Consider the following 24,067-nt stretch of genomic DNA (forward strand, 5'->3'; position numbering starts at 1 on the left):
GAAAATTTACGTGGCAAAACAATTCACTTAGAAATGGGCTTGTTTCACTGATGCAGGTAAGATGAATGTAGGGTTTATCAGAGCACAAATGAATGTAGGGTTTATCCCGCACGGGCGGGATATAGTGACTATGCTGAGTCTAGAAGGGTCGGTAGGAGTTAGATAAGGAAGGCAAGTTGATGTTTCAGAAATAAACAACGTATTTCCTTTACCAGCTAGGATATGGTTGGTTGACAGTGACAAACAAAACAAAACAAAACAAAACAAAACTAACAATGGGAGAAATACTCTGTGTTTACTTTTTTTACCCATCAGGCTATCTCACCCTAACACTGTCCAGGCTGGTGTTGGCACTTTTTCCCCCAATCTCATGTTGGTGGTAACAGTTCCAAGCATCTCACCCACCTTCAAACCAGGAAGAAAGGAGATGGGTGACATTATCTATACTTAATCCTTTTATGAGAAAAGCAAGAATTTTCCTATAATATCCAGCAAAATTCCACTTATGTGTTATTGTCTAGAACCAAATTATATGACTACTTTTGTTTGCCTTTCCAGCTTCTATAGTGGAGATGAGTAAGGGGGGATGCAACCAGGAATGTGTAGTAGGTTAGTCAACCAACAACATGTTCTATAGATCACCCCTGCTCTCCTGGGAGTTTTATAAAGGCACCATTGATACAAGTGTAGAGCCCAATGTTACACCCAAAAGAGGGAAAACACAAAATATGAATTTCAGGAATAAATGCATTCAGTTCATTTCAGTAGGCATTTCGTAAGTGAGGCCCATATGCTAGGAACTGTGTAGGTCCAGATCAAGCAACATAGTACCTGGGGATTAGTGGATAGATATCCAACAAAACCACATCCCAATTTGCTATGGTACATGTTGATATAGGATATAGGTACACTTGGCAGTGTGTACACAGGGGAGGGGTGTTGTTTCAGGGAACCTGAAGTAGAAGCACATGGCCCGCTTTAGTGGGTTGGAGAAGGAGAGCAAAAAGGGAGTCAGAGAAAGTCAGGATAGTTTAGGATATGCTTAGGTAACAAATGAACGCTAAGTCTCACTGTGCAACCACAGAGTTTATTTCTCTATCATGCTATGTGGCCTTTGGCTTAGCTGTGGCTTTGCTCCATCTTAACCTCAGCCTGGGACCTAAGCCGACTGAGCAGTTTCTATCTGGAGCATTAACAGAGAGAACAGAACACAGCCACCACACATGGCCTCTTACAAGCTTCTTCCTAGAAGTGACACGTCACTTCCATTCATGCTTCCTTGGCCAAAAATAAGTCACATGTCTCTGCCAAAATTAATAGGGTGAGAATGAATAATCCTCCACACAAGAGGCACAGGGTGGGTAAAGGGTAACGTTGCCTACCACAGGGGGCTAGGGCAGCGTCTATCTGTGCTCTCTGTGACTTTGGGTCTACTTCTCCAAACCTCTCTTCCTAGTGGCTAGTCATCAACCACACTGTGTGGGAGAGCTGTGGTCTGAGCTGAGTGGCCAGAGATGAGCTGGAAGAGCCAAGAGGCTGACTTCATCTCCACCTGGTCCAGAAAGGGAGACCGAGAGAAGAGGCCTATATCCAGAATCTGAAGATCCTTTCAGGATGTGGCTTTTGGGAGGTAGAAAAGTGAATTTTATCATCTGAGTCTTTCCTAATGTTGTTGGGATGGGAGCTCTCCCAGGTTAGAGAAGCTCATGGCCCACACCCCTGAGAAATTCCTGTTGGCAGCCAGCACTAGTTCAGCAGGTGCCAGTTGTGATGTGGACTTATGATGTATGTAGGGCTTGGTGTCTGCAGAAGCCAGGGAGAGTGATCCCAGGACAGTGACAATGACCAGACCCTTACTTGTTGTCAGTAGGAATAAACATGCATAAATATGGATTAAGCACACAAAAAGCCAGGTTAAAATTTAGTTTGACCTGAGTATTTGGAGCTTTGGGAGAGACCATCTTTGATTTTTTGTTGTTGTCGTTGCCTCCTTAGGCGTTTCAAGCCCTCTTGTTTTTCTCTGGCCTCCCAATTGTATTTGTATAGCTTGCATTCAAATCCTCTTTTAAAACCATGTCTGAAAAATAAGTTTCAAGATTAACTGACATTAGGATATTCACGGATTCAGATTCCTGTATAGAGGCTCCAAGAATTATGCCCTTGGACTCTAGCATGGAGGTAGGTGGAATAACTAGCTAAGACCACATGGAACTTAGTTTTGCTCCTGAGTCTGGAATTTTCTTGAATTATCAGGCACTCATTAACTTCTCTCTGCCTTAGTTTTCTCATCTGTAAAATGGAGATTCTGATCATAGCTCTCCTGCTTGCCTCAATGAACCATTTGGTGAATCCAGTGAGGGACTTTATTTATTGAATACCTACTGAATCGTTGACTTATCTGGGTGTAAGGTAAGTGAGAAGATATTGTTATTAATAATATTTATGTAAATGTAAGGAATTTTTGTTGCTGTAGTTATAATATTTGAGAAAATTTAAGTTTGGTCCACAAACGTATTATAATTATGAAAGATATACCATTAACTCTGGCATAAGAGTTTCTGCCTAGGGTTTCAGAATATTCTGAAATGTCTTTAATTGTCCAATTTGGATCACGAACCTTCTGAAACTTAAATTGCCTTAACTTAGGTTGCCAACATTCCTCCCTTGGATTATGGCAGGTGCTTTTTATCTTGTGCCTCTGACCTATCTCAACTCTTCCAGCCTGCTCTGTGTTATAGCAGGCAAGTGTAAAGGCATTTCACCTCTGCTGAAAAGCTTCATGGCTTTCTGCTCTTCCAAAAAGTCCATGTTTTCAGATTGTCCTTCCACATTCTTTAAAAGCTGGTCTCTGTCAGTCTGTCCAGCTCATCTCTTGACCCATCTCTCCCAGCCCCAACAATGCCACCCATTCCCACACATAAACCCACAATCTCTCTTACAGTCTCTCTGAGATGCATGAACTCATGAAGAGGTCCTTTGAACCTTGGCATACTTCTGTCTAGAACATCTTTGTTCCTACAACTTCTCAACTTCTATGTTCAACTGAAATGTGTCTTCTAGATTTCTGCTCGAAAGTCACATCACTGCCTCTGGGGAGCCTTGCATCTTTTTCTTCTTCCTTCATAGCCCACATTGCAACTGGAGTCTGATAATTGTATTTGCTATTATGCATTGTCTGTTTCATTTTCAGACTGACATCAAACTTTGGGCTCTTTGAGGACTGGGACAGAGTCTCATTTATTTCTCGTTCTCTCACTCCTTTCTTTCCTTAGGTAGTGCATGGAGTCCTACTTTGGGCCAGGCACTGTATTTTCAAGATTCCCACATCTTTAGGCAAGCAAGCAATAAATATGAATGATGGCATAAAGCAACCAATGAATCAGAAGTTCAGTTCTAACAGGCCCTGCCCTCCCTAACCATCTAAGACCACTTAGAGGCTCAGGAATATCTACACCTTTTCTATCCGTTGCTTTGTGCCATATTGTTATTGTTTTTCTGATATAGAGGCATCTTAGATGGAAACAAACTGCCACATTTTTCTATGAAATATTATCCAACTGGTGAATCACCCATACCCTTCATCTAGCTTATTATGTGGCTTTTTTTGTCTTCTTGTTAGCTTGATCTCTTGGGAAGTGGAAAAAGCATGAGCTAGAGTTGGGGGGGCTGTGGTGCTCCTATTTACAAGATGTGTCCTTTGGGCAAATCATTTACCCTCTTTGAAAGTCATTGTCCTTATCTATAAAGAATGATAGCATGTAGCCTTGTGAGGAATAATTTGGAAGGTGCATAATAAATACCTGACACAGTCTATGGTAAAGAATGGATTCTCTAAGCACGAGGCTGCCAGTGTCTATCACCCGACACCTATCCTATCAGTGTAAGCCTATAAAAATTGTGGAGGGTGACTGTAAATCACAAAAATGGGTAATATCCACTGAGAAGGTAGAGAGTTGGAACCATTGGGTAAAGAAGAGTTTCATATTACTCTTAGAATTGTTGGGCAAATTAATAAGGCTTATTGTTTTCATATATAGAATTGATATATTTCACTTTCTGTTGTGATTACTAACTGAAAGAATGAATGTAAAGTCCTTTACCAAGGCACTATCACATAGGGAAGCCTCAGTAAATTTTAGTGATGATGTTATTGTATTATCCATCTTCCTCCCATCAATTTGGACAGCTAAGCTGCACTTTAATTCTGAGATTCTTTAACTCTGACAGCTGGTCTAGACTGGCATAGATCCTGGGGGCAGTTGACAGCGTCCAGACGTCCTTATGGGCATGACCTGTAAATTAGGTACTTTGACAGAAGGTTGTGAGACAAGAACCAGATCACGCATCACTTTTTTTCTCAGGCCAACTGCAGTGTTTTCTGTCACTTCTGAACCTTCCTGGGATGGACTTTTTGTGCTGGGTTCTGGGATTGTATTGCTTTCCCTCTTGTGGGCCTCAATGTAAAAGCTCAGTCACTGTCAACAACAAAAATAGTGGTGCCAGGCATTTTTGAGCCTTTCCATGTATTCCAATTACACATTATTTCCAGTTATAAAAAGGAGTGTAGGTGTTGGGTCCTGTTGCTTCACCATGGTGAGAAGGTCCTTTTACCAGAACACATTTCTCAACATGGCACAGTGGCCAGTGATCTGTGGTATGACCTTGCGTAAGTCATATAACTTTGTGTGATCTTGATGTTCCCCACTGTGGGTAAAGATGGACACCATATGTGAGGCAGCAGCTCAAGGTCATGATGAGTGTTCAGGCTCGGGTGGGAGAGAATCAGGCCTAGATTGCAGTGCCACAGAGAACAGTGTGTGACACTGGGCACGTTATATGATCTTCCTGAGTCTCAGTTTTCCCTCCTATGAAGTAGACATGAGAAGTGGTCCAGTTGTATAGGGCCAATGTGAGAATTAAATGAGATCATGTATGCACAATGCTTTAGCTAACTACCTGGGACATACTAAAGGAGCAACCCACTTTTGCTACGGTTATTCTTGGGAATGCTTACTGAGAATCGACCATGCTCAGTATTATCTAAGTTCATTATCACATTCCATCCTCACAACAACACTGCAAGGGAGATATTATTCTAATAAGATTCTAATAAGAAAATAAGACTTAAAGAGGTCAAGCAACTCATTCAAAGTCACACTCAAACTCATTCAAATTCCACTGGCAGAGCTGGAATTTAAACTGAAACCTCTTCGATGCCAAAGTTTATTGATGATACTACAAGATACTGGCCAGATGGCACTTTCCTGGACACCGAGGGTAATGATCAATCCAATTGAATGAATTCATTTCAGATCAACAAACATTTACAGAGCACCTAGTGTCTGCCAAGTGTTGTTAGAGAACAAAAAGGGAGATAGCTTAATCCTTAGCCACAGTTTGTTACTTATTCGAGGATGCAAGACAGGAATATTGATGGGAGTGGGTAAGTACTGCATAAGGCTCTGGACCCTAGGGATTCCTGGGATGACAATGTCTTAGTTAGTTCAGGCTGCTGTGACAAAAATACCATAGACTGAATGGCTTAAACAATAGGCTTATGTTTCTCGCAGCTCTGGAGCCTGGGAAGTCCGATGTCAAAGAGCCAGCAGATTCTGTATCTGGTGAGAGCCCACTTCCTGATTCATAGATGGCTGTCTACTCTCTGTGTTCTCACACGGTGTAAGGGGCAAGACAACTCTTTGGGGTCTCTGTTACAGGGGCACTAATCTTGTTCAGGGGAGTTCTACCCTTGTGAACTCATCATCCTCAAAGTCTCCACCTCATGATAGCATCACATTGGAGGTTAGGATCTCAACCTATGAATCCCTCAAAAGTGGACATAAACATTCGGTTCATAACAGACAGTAATTTCTGGATCATGTGGTCAAAATATCTTCCAAGAGTGGTTGAGGAGCTTGTTGGGGATTTTAGGAGAGTCAGGAATGCTGCTGTGTGTGGAAGGATGGTCACCCAATCCTTGGTGATATGAACTGTAAAAAAAAAAAAAAACCTCCAGGAACCAGCTCAGGTTCCTCTTCTCTGGGAGGTCTTCCTTGACACTCAGGTCCATGCTTCCAACATCTGTCTCTTCCACATGCACTGATCTATCACTGGCACTTTACTTGACTGTTGCTTCACTAGCTGTGAGCTTCCTGAAAGCAGTTGCCAGAAAAGCAGTTTCTTCTTTGCCACACTCTCTCCATAGCAAGCTTCCTGGCACATAGCAGATGCTAAAGTCTTATTCCCACAGACTGTAGGGAGGAATGAACATCTGCTTGGCTGGCTGGATTGCCCTGATCTAGGCTGGTGATTTTTAGGAAGACGTTTGCCAGTCATCCTTCTGGCAGAGGGATGACAAGTGCTGGATCTTAGAAGAAAGAGTAAATTGAACAAGTCTTGAGCTTTCCCTATGCTCAATGAGTAGTGACCCTGCAACTATAGGTCTTGCGAGCATTGCCCCCACCTTGTCATGCTTCCTAGGTGATGCTTCCCTGTGTAGCCAGACAGCTCCTTGCTTCGGGAAGTTCTCTGCTTGTCTTCTCCCTGCAATATCTCTGGGCCTATCAGAGATACAGACTTCAGTGTGGTTCAGAACTAGGAGGTAAAAATATAAGCCAAGGTTAATGCCCATCTTCATTTTCAGAATATGCTGTTTGTTCTTGTTCACAGGCTATTTCTCCTTCTCCTCCTCCACTTTGAGAACTCCGACTGCCCTTTTGAGTTCAGAATAAATCTTCCTTTGGGAAGCCTTTGTGCTCTTGTATGTCCCCTCTTTGGGCCTCCCACATGATAGCCCTACTCATGTTGTAGATTAATTGTTCAATTATCTTTCTTTCTACAATGTCTGCCACCTTTAGCTTTAATTAGTTTACCAAATGAGTTTATCACCTGTAAGACTCTGGAGACATGAGAAAAACCTTTCACAGGACTCACAGTTCTTGATGGAGAACAATAGGAAGTAGAAGGAAAGTGTGCCCAGTGGGGGTCTCTGAGCCTGATAGCACTGAGCAGCTTTATGAATAAGACCCAGAAGGAGAGTCTAGAGGGAAGGAACGCAACAGTGGAAAACTTTACTCACTTAAAAACTTGTCCATGAGCCAGTCCTGAAATCAAATATGATCTCATCAAAGCTTTTCCTCCTTGATCATAGCCCTATATTCTTGTGTGTGCATGTGTGCGTGCCTGTCTTTGCTTTTCAGACTACAAAGTGCTGTCATACAGTGTTTCAACAACATTGTATATTAAGCACAAGAGTCCCTCTCATTTATAAATGGTGAGTCCAGGGTGTGAGGAGAGACTTGTTGAGTCCTACAACATCAACACACGCTCTAAGCCTTCTGACTTCCATGGCAGCTGCTCTAGTCCCTATTTCATGCCCCCATTCTGAAAGGTCTTCAGATACTAAAGAGATAAATACATGACTTCACCTCTTTCCTCAAAGAATTCAACGTGGCTTACTGTCTTGAATTTTACCATGAAGGTTTGCAATGGTATTCCACAGTAAGACCATATGGTATTCCCTACCGTGGAAGCAGACGGCAAAACCCACCCTAAGAGACTGTAATGAAAAGACTAAGGGAAGAGAAAACACAAATATGCAAACCTCATGTATCCCCAAAATTGGTATATTTGAGCCTCACTGGGGGTTCTGGCTTTCCCAGCAACCAAAGACAAAAGAGAGACAGGTTCAACTATTTATTCTTAGGAAGATAATGGTTCCTGAACCAAAGAAATCATTTACAAGCATTTAGATGTCAAAGCAGTCTTTTCAAGGGGTTTTAGCATTTTTTTTCAACAAATAGTTATTAACTAGTCACTATGTACCAGGCACCATGCTAACATATGGGTACAGAGGGGGGCAAATCATTGTCCTTGTGCCTGTGAAGCTCAGTCCAGTGGGAGAGAGACATTCAAAACCATGCTCTTTATGTACAATAAGGGCAGTAACAGAACAGGATAAGGTGATGGGAGAGAGTATGAGGTGATCTGGTGTATTTTGAGAGTTCTGGAAGGTTTCTTAATAAAGTGTTGTTTCAGCTGAGAAGGGAAGGGTGACTAGGTTTTTACAATATGGAGCATGTAGAAGAATGGGTTCATTCTATTCAGCAAGAACAGCAGGCTCTGAGGCAGGGCAGACGGAGCCTGATGGCATCCCAGAAGATAAAGAAGAGCAGTGTGGCATCACAAGCCTCGGAGGGCAAGGGGAGAAGATCCTGAGGTCAACCCTGAGAGTGGGAGGGATGAGACCCCCGGGGTCCTGTTGACCTTGGTAGGGCTTGGTCTTTATCCTGGAGGAGCCATTGAAACTACAGAAAGATTTTTAAAGCAGAAAGTGACTGATCAGATTTGCATTTAGGACAATCCCTCTGTGGCAAGAGAAGCGGGTGGGGCAGGAGTAAAATTATGGAGACTAGGAGGTTGTGGAGACATCCCTGGCCAGAAATGAGGGTGGTCTGGTAATACAATGAGAAATGGTTAGACTCAAAACACATTCAGGAGATAGGAGCTTGACACAACTGGATGCAGCCATCTTACATCAGGCGAAGGTGTTTACTGCCCGGAGAGAAATCAAGGACAGTGTCCCTCAATCTCCAAGTCCTAGAAGTCAGGATCTATGAAAGATGGGGGAAAAAGTCCAACCTTCATTTAAATGATTAATAATATCCTTCCTGCCTCAACTTGCTGGCCAATGGGAGACATTTAGAGAGAATATCCACACTCAAAACCCAAATGTGCTTACCACACAGCCATTGCTGCTCACATCTGGGAGTTTTCAGCAAGTAATTGAAAATAAGCTATTTTGGGTTCTTTCATAGTTCTTTCTCTTATAAGTGGGGGTTCGGTCCCACAGATGCAGTGGCGAGAAGCAGGCTTGACAGCTTCTGGCACAGCGAAGCATAAACACTGCCCGCAGAATTTTTCCCTGAGTAAATGTGTCTCCCTCTGAGGGCAGATGCTGACACTCCTGAGTGACTCACTTTTGAGGGGCTCAGTCCCATAGTGGGTTCGAAGAAAGGAAGAAGCCTGGCTCCGGGCCCAAAGCTGGTGACATCATGGCTTCTTGCCTGCCTTTTAGTAGTTGCCCCAGTGGGCACATCTGTGCCCGGATTTGTTGGCTTGTGTCAAAAGACAATGAGGTTTTGTAGCCTGTATCGGAAACGATGACTTCATGGTTCTTTTGAGGCAGAATAAGCAAGGATGGAGGAGGTGGGGGACTAATGGCATTAAAGGGGGGCACATTACAACATTTGAGTTTTGCCTTGGATAGGATCTGGAAAGCTTCCTATCTGGGAGAAACTGTAAAGTCCACAGCATTAACTGCGTTGGCAATAAGGACTCAAATTTCCTCCCATTTAGCTAATTTTATAAGAAATTATGAGTCTCCAAGTCATTGAGGTGACGTGTGTAGACCGATTCTCCTTCTCTATGCTGAAAGCATGATGTAGAACAGTGGCTTTTAACATTTTTTGACAGTGACCCATAGCAAGAAGTCCATGTTATTCTGTAACCCTGAGCATACATGTGTCCTGGAAACAAGTCTCATGAAAAATACCACTACAATGTGGAATACACAAGGACAGTTTATATTATAGTTCAGTTGTTAAGTCACTTGGTTTGTAAAAATCTGTGTGTGGCCCAATACATCGGTCTCATGGCACCCTAACCAGATTGTGACTTGCAGCGGGAACATACACATGTAGACAAAAGACCCCCCCATGATGGGGTATTGGAGGTCCAGGTTCAAGGCCTAGCTCCCCACATCAGTGCTGTGAGGGTTTTCTGAGCCTTGGTGTATTGGTCAGTGTGGTCCACATTTTGCTTCAGTAATAAGCCGCTCCAACATGTCAGTGGCTTAAACCAACAAGATGACTTACTCTTATCGACACCTGGGGCTCTACTCAGTGTAGTGACCCAGAGACCCAGGTTCCTAGGACCTCCATGTCACTCCACTTCCCCATATGCTGTGAAAGAAATGTGACTTTCAACCATGACCATTTCTTGCTGTATGAACCTGGGACAGTCATAGCAGCAGGGCTGATGGAACGAGTGTGTGACTTGTGTAGTCCACACAGGGCTTGGGGCACAGACTGCTTAGCTCACTGCTCTATTGTCACTGTGTTTAAGTTCTTAATAATTTTTGAAGAAGCCCTACATTTTCATTTTTCAGTAGGCCCCACAAATTATTAGCTGATCGGTATACATTGGTCTGAATCCTCATTTCCCCATCTGTGAAATGGGTTAACAGTACAAAACTCATAGGACTCTTTTATTTATTTTTTTTTTTTAACTCATAGGACTCTTAAAAGGACTTAAAGAAGGAAGGCAAAGAGGTCATGTACGTCATGCATAACTGTTGCTTTCAACTTGCTGACCTCATCTTTAGTCATAACACTACGGAAAACCTCTACCTCACCTTAAAAACTGGTACTTCCTTATACTTCTCTCCTCCTCCCTTCAGTTCATCTGAGTTTTGTTCATTATTCAACACTCAACTCTGATGGCTCCTTGGGGCTCTGGTCCATGACTTCCCAAGCACCTCTCAGCATCCCTACACCATTAATTATGGATCCTTCTTTCCATCCCCCTTCCCAGCATGGGACCCCCTCACTTCCTGCCCAGAACATTTAGCAGCCTCTTAGTTGGTTGTTTCATCTCCAGTTGGTCCTTCTATGTCACTCTCCACCATGCCAGGTCATTTGCCCATTATTATTAAGTGCCTTTTCTATCATGCCATTTCCATATTCAGAAAACTTCAGTGGCTCCTGTCACCTTAGGATGACAGGTCTTCATCTTGCCTTCAGGATCTGTCTCTGAGGCCTCCTTCTAGCCTGCTCCCCTCATGAATGCTATCTCTCTGTTCCACACACTGTCTCTGGAATAGAGCTTATTCTCCTATCTTTGGTTCTTTGAACATTCTCTTTCTTCTACCAAAGTGACCTGCCCCCAATTCTTTCACTGGGAAGAATTAAACACATATTTCACTGCTCAGCTGAAATCTAGCCTCCTCAACTTCTTATGGGCTCCAGATAAAAAGATGTTGTCCTTACTCTGAATTCCTACTACGTTTCTTGGAATTTGACATATATCCTGATGTGTTGGGCAGCTCAGTTAATTGTTTTGGTTGCCATCTCAGCTGAGTCTGACTTCCAGAGAATAGGGATAATACCAAGATATGCCAAGTGTGTCAGCCACATTTTATGAGAGGCCCCTGGAGTGAAGGGCTCCTGCAGAGTTTGCCTGTGGCTTTTCCTGATCTCCTTAGCTGATCTGAATTATCCTTCCTCCTCTGGGCCCTCTTGGCACTTTGCATAATCCTCTGCCACTACACTTACTACTTTCCATTTAAGCTACTTCTTTTCTTAATTTTAATTTAATTTAATTAATTTTTTGAGAGAGAGGGAAAGAGAGGAACGGTGGGGAGGGGCAGAGAAGGAGAGAGAGAATCTTAAGCAGACCTCATGCCTAGCACAGAGCCCAATGAGGGGTTTGATCTCAGGACTCTGAGATCATGACCTGAGCTGAAATCAAGAGTTAAACACTTAACTGAATGAGCCACCCAGGCACTCCTCCATTTGAGTTATTTCTTGACATAACTAACTCCCCCACAAGGCATGTCTTATTTATTATTGCAGCTCTGATACCTCTTACCTGGCCTGGTGTCCATTCAACACTCAATGAATGAATGGATGGATAGAATGAAAGATAGAAAACCAAGCAGAAACAAAAGTTGCTGGCTACTATGGATGTGTGTGGTGGGGAGGAACCTACATGTATCTCTAAGTATAAGATCGGTTCGGCTAAGATATCAATTGATTCCAAAATGTTCTTGACTCCCAACAACAAATATTTATTTATCATTCCAACTCATGTCCATTGTGGGATGACTGCAATTCTACTCTATTCTTTCTTCATTTTGGGACCAAGGCTGATGGAGAAGCCCACTCTGAGATACGACGTTTCATGGCAGAGGAAAGGAAAGAGGCTAGAGGCATGCAATGGCTCTCAAAGTATCTGAGGAGAAATGGCTTGTACCATTAAAACTCACATCTTGCTCACCAAAGCAAGTGTCATGGACATAGGAAAGATAATGCTCTCAGAGGGATGAGCCCAGTAGAGAGGGGCAGTGAGTATTTTGACAAAAACATAATTTGCTGCAGTGGAAATAATATTCAATGTGGAGGGAATTCCATTGGCATAATGTTTATGGGCTCTGAACCCACACTCATTCTTATTGGGGGAGAGGGTATAGGTGCTCATCCACTTGGTGAATTTGGATCTAGGAACTGAGTGTGCAGAGCTTTACATGTGCCTCATTCTTTCTCACTGGGCATGAGCTGTCTATAGGGATTATTTCTATCTTTTTCTTTCAGGGATGGAAGGGGAGACTCACAGGTGCAGAGCTGTGCATACCTTGGTAATCTTGGGGTCTCATCTATTCGTTGATAGAAGCCACATTCTCCAACTGCAGAGGTACAAGTAACAAAAGGGATGCTTTGGCTTCCCTTAGCCTTAATTTTTTTGTCTTATTTCTCAGTTGGTTTCAAACTCAGATGAAGAAGAATGCATTTTTGAGGCTGCTCTCATACCCCAGCACCAGTACCAGAGTTTGCAGAGATACTGGGTTCTGATAATGATGTGTTTGTTCTGTCTGGCAGGAGGAGAGGCTTCAATGTATTGTTTCACTTAAAGAACTTCTCCAGGTACAGAAGACTGATATTCTCAGACACAGTATCTAACATTCTCCTTCCTGTTCCAGGGTCATCTTTTGCAGAAGGCACTATATTCATCCTGGGCCAGCCTAGTTCCTTTACAATCAGAAATCAGAACACAGTAAAGAATGGACTTGGTGAGGGAGGGAGAGGGGGGCGGGGAGAGACTGGGAAAACCCTGAAACCTGAGTACTCACATTTATCTTGGCAGTGCATATGGCACCCAGAGGGTCCCTGTGAAGGGATGTACTCAAAAGCAGAACATGTCTATCTTTATGGAATAAGATGTTTTGCAGAGGCTGGACCTGGGATTCCTATGCTTCCAACATAAGGATACCCCCTCTCAACCCATCATTTATTTGCATAATTTGTTATACATGGATGAGGCTTCAGTTTTTAATCAGAATAAAGAGGGAAACATTCTGATATGGGCAGGGGAGGGGCAAGAAAGAAGGGGCAAAGATGAAAGAGGAGATGTCCCGAATCAGGAGATGTCATGGGAGTGATATCTAAAGCTGGAGGAATCATGTTTGTGAAAAACTGTAAGATTCTGGGAAGAAGCAGTGCAACTTTGGGAATAGGGACCAAATCTGGCAATTTTCTCCCAAGGATCTCTCTCCTTAGTTCCAGAGCTCAGCGAGAGTGTTGGCAAGGCTCATGAGGGAAAACAGCAGTAAGAAGAGAACCAGAGAGAAGCAGGGCTCTCAGCAAGTGCACCTGCTGCATCCGTGGCACTCATAAACGTTCCTCCAAAAACTGCTCATAGAAGATTTCAAAGAGAGACTGGGTGAACATCATCCTGAGAATGTTTCCAGTAACGAGAGAAAACAACAACAACAAAAAACAAATAAAGGCTATGTTATGGGGAACTAATGGTGGTGCTGGGGACTAGTTAGGAATTGTTACATTTGCCCCTGGATGGACTTGTGACCTCAAGTGTTCTCAGGATGCTGGCTCTGGGACATTGGGTCTCACCTACTCATCCGATGGTGCAGTTATGCCCTTAAGGTGAGTGTTTTGCTTGTGATACTCCCGAATGCAATAGTTTCCTCTTGCTGATGTAACACATTAGCACAAATTTGGCTTAAAAAGTGATCCTTTCATGGTTTGGGGGGGTCAGAAGTCCAAAATCAGTCTCATGGGGCTACAAAGTGTCAGCGAGCTATGTTTCTTCTGAAGGCTCTGGAGAAAAGTCCCTTTCCCTGTATTTTCTAGATCCTGGCAATCACCCACGTTCCTTGGCACGTGGCTTTCATTGATTGTCACAGCCAGTGAGTTAGTACCTTTCATTCTCTTTCCCCTGGCTCTCACACTCCTGCTCCACATCACAAGGACCCATGTGTAGATATCTCCATCTCCGTATCCTTAGCTTAGAAGCACAAACTTCTTTTCGCTGTGTGTTTAGCCCACTCTATCCTCCAAATAGTTTTCTTTGGCTTGGTTCAACCTTATCAGGAGGAGACAGATTCGACCTTTATTAAGCACTTGTTGAACTCCTTTTCTCCATCAGTAACACTTCATACTTTATTTCGATGAAGCCCCACTGTGACTCTGCACGGGAGGCATTTATGATGTCTGTTCTATAAATGACGGAGCTCAGGGCTGCACACGTGAATGACTCACTCCTTTTGTGAGAGATGGAAATAGGGTTTGAGTGCAAGTCGGTCTGGCTTAACAACTCACTCTTCCATACAACTCCAATGTTTCATCTCCAGAGCTGTTCTTTTTTTCATGTTTGAAATGACTGAAGGAGCAATGCCAGGACATTTCATGGCTGTACTCCCCTGGTGGCTCCCGAGGAGCACTTGAAGGGCCTTTCAGTACTTCTTGATAGACAGCCCCTTTCTCTGCCCCTGGAGTAGAGGAGACTCCTGATTCCTTCTGTCTTTCTTTTGGGACTCTGCCCAGGATACCCTGGCTTCATGGAAGAAACACACCCAAATGCCCTGGATGAGTCACAGACTCTGCCCAGAGCTAAAATGTGACGAGGAGGGAAGGCTTTTTCTGCCCCAGCCTGCGAGATGGTTTCCATTACAGTGTTTCTGCCTAGAGCAGCAATTCTGTCCTTTGATCCTCCTCCCCATGACTACAGAGCCTTCGGGCCAGGGGCTGGGGAGGCTTGCTTCAGCATTACCACTGACTGGTCCTTGGACGGGGTAAGCCACTCCCATCTTTGAGTCTTGGGTCCTACTTGGACTAAGTCTTGGGCCTTTTCTTCTCTTACAATTTAGAGTATTACTGCTTGGCCAAGGGATATCATTCTTAACGGAATAGGCAATATCAGAAAGACTCTGGATACCATACATTCACAGATAACTTTGCTATGTGCTGCACTCTTTTTCAACGGGCAAGACAGCGGAGTGGCTAATAGCCTGCACTCTGCAATAGAAATTCAGCTCTGCCCATACTGGCTGATTTTGAGGGGGCAAACCTCACTTTCCCCATCTATAAAGTGGGGATAATGATCATCATAATATCCTCTTCCTAGTGCTGTGAAGATTGCAAGCAGTTAAAACAGTGCTGGCAACTGCTCAGTCCTCATACTTCCCTCTCCATTCTTCTTGAAGCTCCAGTAGAGAAGGGAGCTTTGGCTCTAGAAGCAGAACCACTTGGGTTTCCTACTGGACTCTGCTACCCAACAGCTGAATGACCTTAGGCAACTCAATCCAACCCTTTGATCCTTGGGATTTTTCACCTGTAAGATGAGGATAACATGAATAGCAACTTCTTACTGGGGAGATGAGGATTAATAAATAGGCTAATACATAGAAAGTTCCTAGCAGAGTGCCTGGCATATGGAAAGTGTTTATTCCCTTTGGATGCTGTGTTCTTGTTGTATGATGGACTCCTTTAGCATTTCTAGGATGGTCTGAATTTAATTCCATTTTCTAAGGTGTCAGGAAACATCCTTAATAGTTTGGACAAAGTTAAGCTTTTATATTGAGCTCATACACTTGTAAATATGTGTACTAAACTATGTGCTGATGCAGAACAAGTGGCATGGATTTTTCTAGCACCCTCCACCCCCTAACTCACAGCCTCAATGTCTGCAAATAATTAATGCAAAGAGAAGGTTTACAGTTGGCCACCCAAATGCATCTTAAACATTTAATTTAAAAAACTAAAAGGATGAACCCAGCAAGCTGTTATAATCTTCAAAGGATCTATTAAGGACTGAGACATATGGTGTTACAAGATATATTCAAGATTTCTGGCATTTGGCCTACTAGAAAATAATGGAGTGGCTGCTCCTGTGAGCATATCAGGAAAAGGCCACAGAGGTACTCCGTATGCCCCAGTTTCTGACCTGGACTGACCTTAAGAGTAGAATCAGATAGTGGTAGACTTTGCTCAACTCTTGACTCTTCCAGATGCAACAAAAATTCAGAAGGTTTAGGGCAGTGAGAGCTGCCAAGAACAGAGGATAGATCAGATTTGCTTTGTATTTAGGTCCTTTCTACCGGGAACAGAGGCAATGATAACTTATGGCAACTAACAGTGAACAGTTGTAATTTACTGGATGGCTTTATATGACATTTAATTGTCATCGTATAAAGAACCTTAAAGGAGGTACTATTATTACTCCCATTTTGCAGGTGAGGAAACTGACACTCAGAAAGTTTATATAATTTGCTCAAAGAGCTCATAAATGCAAACCCAGAAAGTGAACACAGGTCTATTGGATGGTGGACTTCTTCTGTGAAACTGTTGAACATAACACCTAGTATGAGTGCTTCAGCCACCGATCTGCTTAAAGGCCTAACAGTGGATCAAATGCTTTCCCGGGCATCTAAGATTTGGTAGTCTAACACTCTCTTTTTCTGAATTGAAGACGTTTTGCCTCTACATGGCTCCTTCCTTTCTGCTGCTCTACATTGCTGGTCTATCAATTTTATGACCATTGTCTCCCCTTGAAAGCAGGGCAATCATCAGATCCACTCAGAAGTTACTTGTCTGCTTACTAAAGTCAATTTCCTCTTATACCAAATTTGTACAAAACTCTTAAGTACACACAGGACCCAAGACATGTTTTTAAATTTGATATCAATATTTACTGAGTTTTTATTTTCCTGATTTTGATGAAAGGAAGAATAAGAATGCTTCTATTGATCTTATACATTGAGTATTGCTACCAGCGTGATCTCAGGCCCAAAGTTGGGGGATGTGGTTTTTGCCCTTGGTCTTCCTGGTTTGTGATGTTCTCTAAGATGTGGCACCTTTCCCTATACCACCACCACCCTCCATCCATCCATCACAGTCCAAATTACCGCTGTGCTTTACCTAAAATATTGAATGACCTCATTGTTCCCCCTGCCTAGAACCTTACCCTCTCTAATTTACTTCATATTAAAAGATTTTTGTATTGTAAAGTAAGCATCAAATAGTCTAATGAATAACTGTGTCACTTAATGTTAGCAACTTTTAAAATGACATATATGCTGCCACAAAAGGAATATATAGTATTATTTTACATGCATTGAAACTTGACAACTATATGTATCCTTTTGTAAGTTGCCTTTTTCTCAATACAACACTGTGATCTGAGAATTAGCCATGTTGTTACATGCAGGTAAAAGTCATTCACTTTGAACTGAGCTAGGAAGAGCTCTTGTGTGAATATCCCACAACTTAATATTATCTACTTTCCTATTGGCGGACATTTCGGTTGGTTTCAATTGTTCCTAATCACAAGCAACACTGCAAGGGGCATTCTGTACACAGAAGTTCATGTCGAATGAACCTAGATATGGAATTTCCAGGTCACATAATAGGCCCAGGTTTGTATTTGCCAGATAATATCAAACACATTGCTTTCCAACATTGTACCAATTTAACTTTTCAATAGCACTTTAGGGAGAATTTCCATTTTCCTACATCCTTACCCATAATTGATATTGTCTGATACGTGACAATCTGATGGGTCTGACAAAAGTGTTTTGTTTTCTATGTCTGCATTTGTTAGGAAACTATTCAAATTTATTTATTACATTTTAACTTACATTTGTTAATGAGAATAATTTTCTTTTTCTGTACTTATTGGCTGCTGAGAGTTTCTCTCTCATGACTTGCCTGTTCATGCCTTTACTATTTTGTCTTTAATTTTCAGTATTTATTTTATTGATTTGTGGAAATTTTGACCTTGTGTAGTCTGCATATTAATATTTTGTCAGTCAAAAACTAAAAAAAATTGGAAATAACTTCTCCAAGTCTATGGCACATTGTTTATTTTTTTGTGATGTCTTTATCATGTAAAAGAGTTTTAGGTTAATGCCATCAAATTGAACAAACTTTTTACTTTTTATGGCTTGAGCTTTTGTGTCTGGTTCAATAAATCCTTGATTCTGAGTATTTTTTTAATCATTACCTTATAAAAATTTTACTTCTTAAATTGTGATCTTCAATCTACCTGAAATTTATTTTGTTCTAGTGCTCTAATTTTGTTTTGTTTCCAGATGGAAAGCCCATTGTCCTTGTACCATTGAATATTGAATAGTCTTTCCCTCTATATTTATTTATAATGCCAAGTTTCCACAAGTCTGTTTCAAGGAACTTGATTCTATTACATTGATTTGTTTGTTCCCTCTTACATTAATAGCACATTGTCTTGAATGCTATAATGTTAGAATAAGGCTCACTATCTGGTTTTGGTACTCTTAATTATTTTCTTCAAAAATTTTTTATTTCTCGATTCTTCCATATGAGGAGTATAAGCTCTGACCTGAGATTTTCACTGATGTTGGAACAACTATATAGACTACTTCGATGGGAGAACAGAGACTTTAATACTGAATCTTCTCTTCTATAAATATTTATCTATGCTTCCTTTTATATCCTTTAAAAATTCCTTACAATTTCCTCCTAAAGGTTTATTTACATTTTTGTTAGAATTATTTATAAGAGTCCTAAAATTTCTCTGGCTATCATGAAAGTATCTGTAATTCCCACTACATTTTTTTAGTTGGTAGAACTGTTTTCTGGGAACACTAATGGGTTTGTGAACGGGTCTTACAGCTTGCAGAATTCTCTCTTTTCTCATATTTTATCTGTAATTTTCTTGAATTTTCTAATCATGTTGTCTGCAAGTTAAGGCCATTTTATCTCTGGTTATTTTTTTTTTTTTAATCACATGTTTATTTTTCTTATTGCATTGGCCAGGGCTCTTGGACAATGTTGAATAGTAGGGGTGACACAAGGCCTCCTTGGCTCCCTCCAGATCTTAAAGGGAATGTTTTTAGTGTTCCATCATAGAGAGGCCATGCAGCATAGTGGTTAAAAATGCAACTCTGAGATCAAGTGGATTTGAAATTAGGCTCTATCAGTTAAAAGTTGTGTGACTTGGGATATACACATATATATATATCCTTTCTCTGTGTATCTAGATAGATAATATTCAAACAATGCTTATTACAGATTAAAGGCTGTATAACTACTAGATAATAATGAAAATAACATTTATTGCATATTTTTTGATGAAGCCTTTATATACTTGAGAGTACTTCTTTATATTTCTGGGGCTGCCCTCCAAAACTGTGTTTTCTGACAACCGTTGGAGATTCCTGGTCCACAGACACTGTGGAGATATTTTGGTCTGGTTATTGGAGGGAGCACAAGGCCAGGTTCAGCTGGCTTCCTGGCTGCAGGGATGGATCCGCACACTCCAGCCGATTTTGTCAGGCAACGGTCGCATCACCGGTTAATTTCAGTCTCTTCCTAGTAACAGGGGACCCTGGTCTGCCTTTTGCTTCGGAGCACAGAGCCTGACTAAAGTCTTGAGTGTTTCCTCTTGTGGAGCTTTATTCTTGGTTCTTCCCATAGGAGTAGAAACCCTGAGTGCCGCTGCTGGTTTGGGATGGAGGGCCCAGAAGGCTGTAGCTTCCACCCATTCCTTACTCTGCTTTTATTCTGTTTCTCAACAGAGATGTTTACGGTGGGTTTGAGGCCAGCTCTGAGTTTCATTTCCTACCTGTCAGGACTCATGGAAGTCCCTACACTCCAGCTCTGCCTGTCACCCCACTGGTGATAACATTTCACTGGGTCCCCAATGAACTTAGACTGAATGAAAGTGCATTGCCAAATATTTTAAGACCTTTATTCACCTGGCCTCTGCCCCCTATTTCTATGGAGTTGCTTCTAATTCCATAAATACACCTTAGTTGCTCTCACCAGCAGGCTTTAACTCAAGCTCTTTGTCCATCTGATGTACTTTCCCTCCTCTCTCCGGTTGGGATGGTTGGTACTTAATCCTTCTCATTTTTCTCATCTTCCCTAAGGTCCCTTCCTCCCCTGCTCCTCATTCCATCCATTTCCATTCCTCTTCCACTTCCCAGATAATAACACTCATCTCATTTTTCATCAATCTCTCTCCTCTACCAAAGCTTCTGGTGAGGAGGGCTTGTGTCTCAGTTATTTAGGCCTTAACTGCTGCATGGAGCCCTGTAGACAACCTAGCTAATATTAGAATGAACAAGTGAAAGGAGATACAATTCTCCACTTCATTTCATTCCTTCCTCACTGCCCAGAGGAAGCCCTGGCTTGCATGTGACATGGAGGAAAGAATCATTCTATCTGTACCACCACTAGCTGACCAGGGCTCAACCTTGAATTCCATGGAGGAAATCCGGAGCCTCTTGGTGGAGGGGGAGGGGCTGAGATTCCGGTGTGGAAGGTGGGGGCGGTGTGGGAGTCCAGAGGGATGAGTCAGAATGTCCAATGCTCTGTGACAAAGACACCCCCTCACTATTGCCTTATATTGCTGGAGAGCTGCACACAGACTTCCTAGGTCTGCTATGACTTGTGGCTCTGCGGTGGCGGTCACAGTGCACCCCCATCTCTTGATTCGTAAGTGAAAGCTGATCTGAGCTGGGGGGCCAGGGGAAGCAAAATCCCCTCCTAGTTCAGTGCATTTGGACACAAGCCCGTGACCTTGGCAGAAGCCAGTTGGTGCTGGGGAATCTGAGTTCTCTGTATTGATCACCAGAGCAGCTGTCGAGCCTGGCTTTCAAGATCATCTCTCACAGGGAGCTCTCAGCATGCCAAAATCTCCCTCACTCTCTCTCCTCCACCATTTTTATATGCAATTTAGTTAAAACCCTTGCCTTTCATGTGTAGGCCAAGATGGTGACTTCATAAACGTCAGGAAATGGGGAAGCAAGAAACTTCCTTGAAAGATTTAAAATAACTTATTTTTAGTAATAATAAATGGTAAATTGAAATATTTAAGATGAGGAGCCTGGTAGTTGGATAGGCTGGGATCAGTGATGTGTAGGGATTGTTGCCAATTGTTTCCCAGGACTTAAGTGGTTTTGTCCTTGCGTTTTCTCTATCTATTATTCTTTATTTGCTATCCTTCCTTTAGAATGGAGGTATGTGTCAGTTTTCAACTTTTCATTTTTATACTGTGGTAATGGGTTGGAATTGAGCTGTACATTTTCCTCTTCCCTGAAATATCCTTCATTCAGCTGTGCAATACGAGACCCTCTTCAGGCTAAAAGTACAGTGAGAGGAAGAGAGTCATGTTCGCTGAGCAATCTAGAATATCCTGTGGGTATCTTGAAGCCTATTTGTGAGAGACACAGAGGAGTGTTTTGGGAAGAGCATCAGCTTAGGTAGGAAAGTAACTTGCCATGATCTTTACCCTACTGCTTAGCGGCCATGTGGCCTCAGGAATGTCATTTAATAGATGTAAGCCCACCAACTGTCAAGGTGTCAGATTAGCTACCTGTAAATGGGAGAGTTGAGTTAAGTCAAGAGTAGTCAGTTCAATGGCTTGTAGAGAATAAGAAGGGAATTTAAGAAAGCAGACGAGTGGCAGGTACCACGGTGAATAAAGGATCACATGTAGCTTAAACATAACTCCGGCACAGGGCTACTGTGCAGAAAAATAGACCAGGCATTGTCAACACTTCTGATTATTTCAAGGGAAACTTCATATCTAGATTTTTATGTGAAATATCCTGATTTCACATCTAATTAACAACTCATTAAAAAAATAAAGCAAACTAGCAATGCCTTGTTTAGTCCAAGCAGACTTATCTGTGGCTGAACACAGCCTGTGTATAGTTAGCTTACAACCTTGGGGTGGGGGTGAGGGTAGATGATCTTTGACCCCAGATTCACTATCTGTCTTTAAAATCAGCTAACATGCCCGGACCCAGACCCAAATGGGATGTCTGAGGGCCCAATAATTGGCTACAGCATCAGCTCCCTGTTGGAGGCTGGGGAGAAGTCTTGCCCTGAGAGAGGGTTGGATTTCTCCTAAAGTTTGGAAGGCCAAAGGTAGTGTCTGCATGTGCAATATGGGGGTGGGGGGCTATTATACTGTGCTGGGGACCAGGCCCTCTTGATCCTAACCTTCACTCTGCCAAAAATGCTTGGCTGGGCTTGGTTACATTATCTCTCTTCTCTGACACTCATTTGTTGCCCTCTGTATAAAATTGTAACTTTAGTTGGATCAATATTTCTCAAACTTTGGTCACTGATATATCACAGTGTGGAAGCCTATCACTTGAGTGATCTCTGTCTCCTCTTATCCACCCCTCGTGGGGCTCCTCCCCTACTGAATAGGGCTGATTTGGGTGACTAACTGGACATTTCGGAAGTGAGTGACTTCTGGGGCCAGCTTCATAAAAGACACTGATGTTTACACCTTGATTTTTCAGGTCACTTGCTGTAGGGGTATGCAAGCAGACATACCCATGAGGACACTTGAACAGACCGTGGAGAGCCCCATATGTTGAGGAACAGCCAGCACTGTCTTCCCAGTCATGTGAGTCAACCGCCTGGGAAGCAGATCCTCCGGCCCCAGCTGAGCCTTCGGATGACTGTAGGTCTGCCTGATATCTTAACAACCTCACGAGAGACCCTGAACCAGAACAGTACCCACCCCCAAATTTCTTACCTACCAAAACTATGACAGGTAAAAACATTTATTATTGCCTAAGCCACGGAGCAATAGATTAACTAATACACAGTCATGTGTGCTATTCCTGCCTTCCATCACTTCTATTACATATTTTTTTTTCAGTTTTGTGGAATTACAACTAATACAATTATAAGAATGCAAAAGTGTACATAGTGGTGATTTGATAGACGTCTACATTGTGAAAGTGTGTATACTATCTAGCACATTAATACCATCAGCTCACATATTTATATCTTTGTGTGTGTGAGAACATTTAAGTTCTAGTCTCTTATCAAATTTTAATTACATAATATAATGTTTTCAACTAGGGTCACTACGTTTTATATTCAATCCTCAGATTTTATTTATCTTCTAGCTGGGAGTTTATAACCTACTAACTTCTCCCTCTTTCTCCCACCCCCTCAGCCCCTGGTAACCACTTTTCTACTCTCAGTTTCTTTGGGTTTAACTTTGTTTATTTGCTTTAGATTCCACGTGTAAGGGATATCATGCAGTATTTGTTTTTCCCTATCTGGCTTATTTAATTTAGCATAATGCCCTCAAGGTCCATTTATGTTGTGACAGATGCCTATTACATATTAATGCATTTCTTGAAATGGTTTATTCTTTTTATTTGCATACATTTATTTTAAAGGGTAAACTTTTTATGCTGTAAATGGACAATAAACATCTCTAGTCAAAAAAAAAAAAAAAACACAAAAACCTCAAAATCTAATTTTCTTTCAACCTAACTTCTATCTAGATAATGTTGCCTGTAGAAAACTCTAAGCCTTAGGCACTTTGTTTCTTTGTTGATAAAGGAGATGAACAAGAGCTTAAGGGATGTTAAAGGCAAGCTGACACCAAATTAAGCCTGTGTCTTTGAAACAAACCAAAGGACTGAAAGGAAACTCAACAGGGAATAACTTTCTCATAGTGAGATTTGATATTAAAATGCCCCTCTCTCCATGCCCCCAAACATCTTTTCAGCCTGCAAAGGAATGTTGTTGTTGTTGGCTTTTCCTTTCTTGTAGGAAAACTGGACAAGAAGATTTGTGCTTTTATCCAGTTCCAAAACATCCTAAGATAGCACATAATTTCTATTTGTATAAAGTGAGATCACTTATGATAAAGTCCTAGAAAACAGACTGCCCTAGTCTTAAACTGTTACTATCAATATAATACCTTTTGGTTATTAAAAGATGTACCATTTTGGGGCACCTGGGTGGCTCAGTAGGCTAAGCACCTGCTTTTGGCTCAGGTCATGATCTCTGGGTCCTGGGATCAAGCCTTGAATCAGACTTCCTGCTTAGCAGGAAGTCTGCTTCTCTCTTTCTCTCTCTCTCCCTCTGGTCCTCCCCACCACTCATTTTCTCTCTTTCTCTCCCTCAAATAAATAAATAAAAAAAAAAAAAGTTGTACCATTTTTAAAGCCCTACTCCATTCATTGAGCTCT

At 42.1% G+C, this 24,067-nt stretch overlaps 1 long non-coding RNA gene across 4 annotated transcripts; it reads left to right on the forward strand.

The window, feature by feature from the left end:
- Nucleotides 1-1,460: 1,460 nt before the first annotated feature.
- Nucleotides 1,461-22,994, forward strand: LOC119874050. Of its 4 annotated transcripts, none has more exons than XR_005366445.1 (7): nt 1,461-1,630; nt 2,281-2,409; nt 5,571-5,621; nt 12,372-12,471; nt 12,657-12,701; nt 13,335-13,718; nt 22,370-22,994. It is a non-coding gene; the product is annotated as an uncharacterized LOC119874050 (long non-coding RNA). The 4 variants fall into 4 exon arrangements; XR_005366446.1 differs by lacking the exon at nt 12,657-12,701 and adding an exon at nt 12,758-12,847; XR_005366447.1 differs by lacking the exon at nt 5,571-5,621.
- The last annotated feature ends 1,073 nt before the right edge of the window (nt 22,995-24,067 follow it).

This window comes from Canis lupus, chromosome 11, assembly GCF_011100685.1.
Source record: "Canis lupus familiaris isolate Mischka breed German Shepherd chromosome 11, alternate assembly UU_Cfam_GSD_1.0, whole genome shotgun sequence".
Taxonomy (NCBI): domain Eukaryota; kingdom Metazoa; phylum Chordata; class Mammalia; order Carnivora; family Canidae; genus Canis; species Canis lupus.